Here is an 8,527-nt window from a genome sequence, read left to right on the forward strand (position 1 = left end):
GAGAAAAATGCAATGGTACAAGACAGCTTTTCCTTGCCAATATCTCTCTTTTGCAAAGAGCTGCGCATTGGAAAATTCAGGGCTATGTCGTGTAGTTTATGGCCTAACAGGAGGCTTTAAAATTTTCTTTCTAGTGACCTTCGTTTGGGAGAAAAATGCAAAGGTACAAGACAGCTTTTCCTTGCCAATATCTCTCTTTTGCAAAGAGCTGCGCATTGGAAAATTCAGGGCTATGTCGTGTAGATGATGGCCTAACAGGAGGCTTTAAAATGTTCTTTCTAGTGTCCTTCGTTTGGGAGAAAAATGCAATGGTACAAGACAGCTTTTCCTTGCAAATATCTCTCTTTTGCAAAGAGCTGCGCATTGGAAAATTCAGGGCTATGTCGTGTAGATGATGGCCTAACAGGAGGCTTTAAAATTTTCTTTCTAGTGTCCTTCGTTTGGGAGAAAAATGCAAAGGTACAAGACAGCTTTTCCTTGCCAATATCTCTCTTTTGCAAAGAGCTGCGCATTGGAAAATTCAGGGCTATGTCGTGTAGATGATGTCCTAACAGGAGGCTTTAAAATTTTCTTTCTAGTGTCCTTCGTTTGGGAGAAAAATGCAAAGGTACAAGACAGCTTTTCCTTGCCAATATCTCTCTTTTGCAAAGAGCTACGCATTGGAAAATTCAGGGCTATGTCGTGTAGATGATGGCCTAACAGGAGGCTTTAAAATTTTCTTTCTAGTGTCCTTCGTTTGGGAGAAAAATGCAATGGTACAAGACAGCTTTTCCTTGCCAATATCTCTCTTTTGCAAAGAGCTGCGCATTGGAAAATTCAGGGCTATGTCGTGTAGATGATGGCCTAACAGGAGGCTTTAAAATTTTCTTTCTAGTGTCCTTCGTTTGGGAGAAAAATGCAAAGGTACAAGACAGCTTTTCCTTGCCAATATCTCTCTTTTGCAAAGAGCTACGCATTGGAAAATTCAGGGCTATGTCGTGTAGATGATGGCCTAACAGGAGGCTTTAAAATTTTCTTTCTAGTGTCCTTCGTTTGGGAGAAAAATGCAAAGGTACAAGACAGCTTTTCCTTGCCAATATCTCTCTTTTGCAAAGAGCTACGCATTGGAAAATTCAGGGCTATGTCGTGTAGATGATGGCCTAACAGGAGGCTTTAACATTTTCTTTCTAGTGACCTTCGTTTGGGAGAAAAATGCAAAGGTACAAGACAGCTTTTCCTTGCCAATATCTCTCTTTTGCAAAGAGCTGCGCATTGGAAAATTCAGGGCTATGTCGTGTAGATGATGGCCTAACAGGAGGCTTTAAAATGTTCTTTCTAGTGTCCTTCGTTTGGGAGAAAAATGCAATGGTACAAGACAGCTTTTCCTTGCCAATATCTCTCTTTTGCAAAGAGCTGCGCATTGGAAAATTCAGGGCTATGTCGTGTAGTTTATGGCCTAACAGGAGGCTTTAAAATTTTCTTTCTAGTGACCTTCGTTTGGGAGAAAAATGCAAAGGTACAAGACAGCTTTTCCTTGCCAATATCTCTCTTTTGCAAAGAGCTGCGCATTGGAAAATTCAGGGCTATGTCGTGTAGATGATGGCCTAACAGGAGGCTTTAAAATGTTCTTTCTAGTGTCCTTCGTTTGGGAGAAAAATGCAATGGTACAAGACAGCTTTTCCTTGCAAATATCTCTCTTTTGCAAAGAGCTGCGCATTGGAAAATTCAGGGCTATGTCGTGTAGATGATGGCCTAACAGGAGGCTTTAAAATTTTCTTTCTAGTGTCCTTCGTTTGGGAGAAAAATGCAAAGGTACAAGACAGCTTTTCCTTGCCAATATCTCTCTTTTGCAAAGAGCTGCGCATTGGAAAATTCAGGGCTATGTCGTGTAGATGATGGCCTAACAGGAGGCTTTAAAATTTTCATTCTAGTGTCTTTCGTTTGGGAGAAAAATGCAAAAGTACAATGCTGCTTTTCCTTGCCGATATCTCTCTTTTGCAAAGAGATAAGCATTGGAAAATTCAGGGCTATAACGTGTAGATGAAGGAGGCTTTAAAATTTTCATTCTAGTGTCTTTCGTTTGGGAGAAAAATGCAAAGGTACAATACAGCTTTTCCTTGCCAATATCTCTCTTTTGCAAAGAGCTAGGCATTGGAAAATGCAGGGCTATAACGTGTAGATGAAGCACTAACAGGAGGCTTTACAATTTTCATTCTAGTGTCTTTCGTTCGGGAGAAAAATGCCAAGATACAATGCTGCTTTTCCTTGCCGATATCTCTCTTTTGCAAAGAGATAGGCATTGGAAAATTCAGGGCTATAACGTGTAGATGAAGCACTAACAGGAGGCTTAAAAATTTTCATTCTAGTGTCCTTCGTTTGGGAGAAAAATGCAAAGGTACAATACAGCTTTTCCTTGCCGATATCTCTCTTTTGCAAAGAGATAGGCATTGGAAAATTCAGGGCTATAACGTGTAGATGAAGCACTAATAGGAGGCTTTAAAATTTTCATTCTAGTGTCCTTCTTTTGGGAGAAAAATGCAAAGGTACAATACAGCTTTTCCTTGCCGATATCTCTCTTTTGCAAAGAGCTAGGCATTGGAAAATTCAGGGCATTAACGTGTAGATGAAGCACTAACAGTAGGCTTTAAAATTTTCATTCTAGTGTCTTTCGTTTGGGAGAAAAATGCAAAGGTACAATACAGTTTTTCCTTGCCGATATCTCTCTTTTGCAAAGAGATAGGCATTGGAAAATTCAGGGCTATAACGTGTAGATGAAGCACTAACAGGAGGCTTTAAAATTTTCATTCTAGTGTCCTTCGTTTGGGAGAAAAATGCAAAGGTACAATACAGCTTTTCCTTGCCAATATCTCTCTTTTGCAAAGAGCTAGGCATTGGAAAATGCAGGGCTATAACGTGTAGATGAAGCACTAACAGGAGGCTTTACAATTTTCATTCTAGTGTCTTTCGTTTGGGAGAAAAATGCAAAGGTACAATGCTGCTTTTCCTTGCCGATATCTCTCTTTTGCAAAGAGATAGGCATTGGAAAATGCAGGGCTATAACGTGTAGATGAAGCACTAACAGGAGGCTTTAAAATTTTCATTCTAGTGTCTTTCGTTTGGGAGAAAAATGCAAAGGTACAATACAGTTTTTCCTTGCCGATATCTCTCTTTTGCAAAGAGATAGGCATTGGAAAATTCAGGGCTATAACGTGTAGATGAAGCACTAACAGGAGGCTTTAAAATTTTCATTCTAGTGTCCTTCGTTTGGGAGAAAAATGCAAAGGTACAATACAGCTTTTCCTTGCCAATATCTCTCTTTTGCAAAGAGCTAGGCATTGGAAAATTCAGGGCTATACCGTGTAGATGAAGCACTAACAGGAGGCTTTTAAATTTTCATTCTAGTGTCCTTCGTTTGGTAGAAAAATGCAAAGGTACAATAATGCTTTTCCTTGCCGATATCTCTCTTTTGCAAAGAGATAGGCATTGGAAAATTCTGGGCTAAAACGTGTAGATGAAGCACTAACAGGAGGCTTTAAAATTTTCATTCTAGTGTCCTTCGTTTGGGAGAAAAATGCAAAGGTAAAATACAGCTTTTCCTTGCCGATATCTCTCTTTTGCAAAGAGATAGGCTTTGGAAAATTCAGGGCTATAACGTGTAGATGAAACACTAATAGGAGGCTTTAAAATTTTAATTCTAGTGTCCTTCATTTGGGAGAAAAATGCAAAGGTACAATAAAGCTTTTCCTTGCCGATATCTCTCTTTTGCAAAGAGATAGGCATTGGAAAATTCAGGGCTATAACGTGTAGATGAAGCACTAACAGGAGGCTTTAAAATTTTCATTCTAGTGTCTTTCGTTTGGGAGAAAAATGCAAAGGTACAATACAGCTTTTCCTTGCCGATATCTCTCTTTTGCAAAGAGCTAGGCATTGGAAAATTCAGGGCTATAACGTGTAGATGAAGCACTAACAGGAGGCTTTAAAATTTTCATTCTAGTGTCCTTCGTTTGGGAGAAAAATGCAAAGGTACAATACAGCTTTTCCTTGCCAATATCTCTCTTTTGCAAAGAGCTAGGCATTGGAAAATGCAGGGCTATAACGTGTAGATGAAGCATAGGAGATACCATTGTTATGAAGATTGTTCTCCCAGGGTGCGGTTCATTCATTGCACTCTGGGTATGCTGACCCCTGTGATTTCCCCAAATGTGGGAAACTCGACTGCATTATTTGTGGTAGTGGTGGACTGTGTTTGTGCTTTCCTCTGGTCAGCTCTGGTAAAAGTCAGATTTCTTTGTCTCAGATCTTCCTCTAGCCTTGTTCTTCTTTCGAGAGTTCCTTTGTGCTGCCTCAGTTGGATCTCCTTCACTTGACAGGGGGGTGTCCGAGCAGCGACCCTCCCCAGCTCTAGCCCAACTCCTACTTACCTGCCAGGTGAGATACTATGATCATGAAGGTGCTTCTCCCAGGGCAAGGCTCACCCATTGCACTCTGGGTGTGCTGCCCCTGCAATTTCCCCAAATGTGGGAAACTTGACTGCATAATTTGTGTTTCCCCTGGTCGGCTCTCGTATAATTCAGATCTCTTTGTCTCAGGTCTCTCTCCAGCCTAGTTTGCTGTCTGTTTCCACTTCTCTTTTCTTGAGCCCCTCCCTTCTATACCCTTGTGCACTATCCTGACTTCTCCTCCCGTCTGCTTACTTTGTGCCTTCCAATGCACAATGCAAACTACAGGTAGTGCTGCAGGGCCCACACCCTTTTACTTGCCTTACAGAGCAGCTCTGGAGCTGTTACAGTGCCCAGCTGCTGCAAGAAATCAGCTTGAATGCTTCATGGGATGGGGCATGGCCAACATGAGCCCCACACCAAAGGAGGGTGGGGGTGTTTAATGCGATCTAGGGGTCATCCAAGCAGCGCAAAAGGCCGCCATGTCCTGCACGCCCCTTTTCTCTTTTCATATGCAGATGAGGGTTGAAGCCAACTTTGACCCACTGCTTGGATAACATCACCATATGCAAATCCATCTGCTGCAGGCCTTCCCCCAGGAATGCTTGCACTAGTTGTTGCATTTGGTTTGTTGTTTGGGGGTGCTTCAGTATTAGGCAGCCTTCTGCCCTCCCATGTTCATCTGAAAATATGTGTTCTCCCTGCAGTTGTTGTCCCCAGATGAGAGTTCCCTTGTGCTGCCTCAGTTGAATTAACTTTACTTGACAGAGATGTGCCTGAGCAGCGGCCCTCCCCAGCCCTATCCCAAATCATACTTATTTTGCATAGGAGACACCATGGTCATGAAGATTGTTCACCCAGGGTGAGGTTCATTCATTGCATTCTGGGTATGCTGACCCCTGTGATTTCCCCAAATGTGGGAAACTCGCCTGCATTATTTGTGGTAGTGGGGGACTGTGTTTGTGTTTTCCGCTGGTCAGCTCTGGTAAAAGTCAGATTTCTTTGTCTCAGATCTTCCTCTAGCCTTGTTCTTCTTTCGAGAGTTCCATTGTGCTGCCTCAGTTGGATCTCCTTCACTTGACAGGGGGGTGCCCGAGCAGCGACCCTCCCCAGCTCTAGCCCAACTCCTACTTACCTGCCAGGTGAGATACTATGATCTTGAAGGTGCTTCTCCCAGGGCAAGGCTCACCCATTGCACTCTGGCTGTGCTGCCCCTGCGATTTCCCCAAATGTGGGAAACTTGACTGCATAATTTGTGTTTCCCCTGGTCGGCTCTCGTATAATTCAGATCTCTTTGTCTCAGGTCTCTCTCCAGCCTAGTTTGCTGTCTGTTTCCACTTCTCTTTTCTTGAGCCGCTCCCTTCTATGCCCTTGCGCACTATCCTGACTTCTCCCGTCTGATTACTTTGTGCCTTCCAACGCACAATGCGAACTACAGGTAGTGCTGCAGGGCCCACACCCTTTTATTTGCCTTACAGAGCAGCTCTGGAGCTGTTACAGTGCCCAGCTGCTGCAAGAAATCAGCTTGAATGCTTCAGGGGCTGGGGCATAGTCAACATGAGCCCCACACCGAAGGAGGGTGGAGGTGTTTAATGCGAACTAGGGGTCATCCAAGCGCCGCAAAAGGCCGCCATGCCCTGCATAACCCTTTTCTCTTTTCATATGCAGATGAGGGTTCCAGCCAACTTTGGCCCACTGCTTGGATGACATCACCGTATGCAAATTCGTCTCCTGCAGACCTTCCCCCAGGAATGCTTGTACTAGTTATTGCATATGGTTTGATATTTGATGGTGCTTCAGTATTAGGCAGCCTTCCGCCCTCCCATGTTCATCTGAAAAGATGTGGTCTCCCTGCAGTTGTTGTCCCCAGACGAGAGTTCCCTTGTGCTTCCTCAGTTGAATCTCCTTAACTTGACGGGGGAGGGGCTGCCCGAGCAGCCACCCTCCCCAGCCCTATCCCAACTCATACTTATTTTGCATATGAGATCTCTATATCATGAAGATTGTTCTCACAGGGTGAGGTTCATCCATTATATTTTAAAATAGGAAGGTTCAAATTACATATTTGAATTGCATCTATGTGCTGGATTCAAATGTCCCCCCCCCCTTCCTTTCTCAATTGTGCCCGTCAGCAGCTATTCTAAGGTTGCTGCCAATGGGTGTGACACATTAATTTCTTCTGTGGGGTACACTGGACTCCACAAGGATTCACATTGGGGTGTAGAGTAGGATCTTGATCTGAGGCACCAACCGGCTCAAAGCTTTTGACTGTTCCCAAGATGCTCAGCGCATTCTCCTCTATAACCCCGCTTCCATGAACAGGGAGCTCAGTTTGTAGTTGTTGCCTTCAGTAGCAGGCCACTTAACAGGGGCCTGCCTCAAGCAGCCTATTCTTAGCTATTAATTTTGACAAGAAAAGAAGAACTTTTTTTATGAGAATCTACAAGGGCTGCAGCAGGCTAGGTCTAATAGACATCTTTACTGCAGCTTCATCACTCCCAGCGGCACTGTATACTCCCGTGCCCTGGTTGCTGGGTCACTGCAGCGGAGGCTCCGGTTTCTTCCTAAGGTCAGTCACACACAATGTAACACCCCGGTATAACAAGTGTGTAAACTATGTGGAACAGGTCAGGGATACCTTGATGGACTATTCCTCCTTCAGCAGCAGCTCTTCTCTATTCCTGGCAGAGAGGCAAGGTTTCCCCAGACACAAAGAAAGGCAGGCAGGGCTTTGTATGAAAGAATAAATGGTTTACCACATAACTCAGAAAAGGAACTGATTACAGTAGGGAAGGGAAAGATTTGATTCAAGCAACTTAAACACAGACACCATATACACTTTAAGTCATTACACAAATGGTAATATAACTAAATCTGAGATTAATACTATGTTGCTTAGTAATAGAAATCAACTTATGCAGACAATATTTAAGTCCCAGATAACATTGGTGTCACTGCAGGGAGTCTCTATGTGCACGTTGGGGCCCGGTTATGTTGTTACATAGTTATATGCAGCTATTGTCTCCTTTAGCTGTGAACAAAATATTGTAGCTCTGTGTAGTAAAGATGATTGTTTAAAACAAACTGGAGCTGCTTCCCATGTAAATCGCTGCATAGGTATAGTAAATATAGGATAATGTCCTTTGCAGTGGAGTAGGTTTCAGTATAAATATGGATTTATCTCACCCAGTCAATAGATGTTTCTGAGGCAGTTTCCCCTCAGATGTAGGCCAGTCAGCATTGGTATAAAGGCTTTATACTCTCCTGTCTCTGACACTTGCTGTGCACTCTCTTGGCTGAGAGTGTCATGGCGTTCTTACTTGTTAATTGCTGCACTTCCACTGCTGTATTTTGCACTACTGCTTACTCTCTCATGCAATTTTCAGCTTATTTGTCTCCCCTCTCTCAGCTGCTCATCTCTGCGTAATGGCGTCGCCAGCTCTTTCCTCACCATGGCTCCAACTGACTTCTCAAACTGCTGTTCAATTTTCTTTTAAATAAACTTTATTTAAAATGGCACAGGCAACTACACTGTTGTCAAAAATGTCCTTGTTGTTATGGGATATCACACGTGCCCCCCCCCCCCAAAACATGCGTGTCCTCACGCATTTTGGTTTTATCCCTATATAAACTTCTCACTATATCCAGTCACATTCATTAGTGAACACAGATTATGTCTGAAACATTAACATTTATCAACATTTTTAACATCAGTATCTGATAGGTATAATTCCTTTTGTGCTATAGTACATTAACACATGCTCCTGGAGCAATCGGTTGAAATCTGGACAGTATATGGTCTTGAAAAGTTTGTCTAGGAAACCTCAACCCCCCTGCCATGGATGAGTATTGAACTCTTTCTAAACTGTCTTTGGGACATGCTGTACAAAACTGCAGCTGACTATGGTGGTTTTCTGTTTTGCAAGCCCTAGTCTTCTTGCCTCCTTGTCGGTGACAAACCACCTTAGTCTGCTGTAAATACATTTTATGAGCCTCTTCCATTCCATCTTGGGATTCAGTATCACAGCTGGTTTGGGACAATGGATTCTGGAGAGAAAGAGGCAGCAAGGTTCTTCTTACAGAACAGGTTGGACAGTTTCGGCACCATC

General features: G+C 43.2%; 4 non-coding genes across 4 annotated transcripts; all 4 read left to right on the forward strand.

Moving 5' to 3' along the window:
• Positions 1–4,080: 4,080 nt before the first annotated feature.
• On the forward strand, positions 4,081–4,240 carry LOC134997517 (U1 spliceosomal RNA). Its single transcript, XR_010199997.1, has one exon. It is a non-coding gene; the product is annotated as a U1 spliceosomal RNA (small nuclear RNA).
• A 152-nt stretch (positions 4,241–4,392) lies between these two features.
• Positions 4,393–4,555, forward strand: LOC134997514 (U1 spliceosomal RNA). Its single transcript, XR_010199994.1, has one exon. It is a non-coding gene; the product is annotated as a U1 spliceosomal RNA (small nuclear RNA).
• Positions 4,556–5,229: 674 nt separating this feature from the next.
• LOC134997510 (U1 spliceosomal RNA) lies at positions 5,230–5,393 on the forward strand. Its single transcript, XR_010199990.1, has one exon. It is a non-coding gene; the product is annotated as a U1 spliceosomal RNA (small nuclear RNA).
• Positions 5,394–5,545: 152 nt separating this feature from the next.
• On the forward strand, positions 5,546–5,708 carry LOC134997522 (U1 spliceosomal RNA). Its single transcript, XR_010200002.1, has one exon. It is a non-coding gene; the product is annotated as a U1 spliceosomal RNA (small nuclear RNA).
• Positions 5,709–8,527: the final 2,819 nt, after the last annotated feature.

This window comes from Pseudophryne corroboree, unplaced genomic scaffold (genome assembly GCF_028390025.1).
Source record: "Pseudophryne corroboree isolate aPseCor3 unplaced genomic scaffold, aPseCor3.hap2 scaffold_1441, whole genome shotgun sequence".
Lineage (NCBI taxonomy): Eukaryota > Metazoa > Chordata > Amphibia > Anura > Myobatrachidae > Pseudophryne > Pseudophryne corroboree.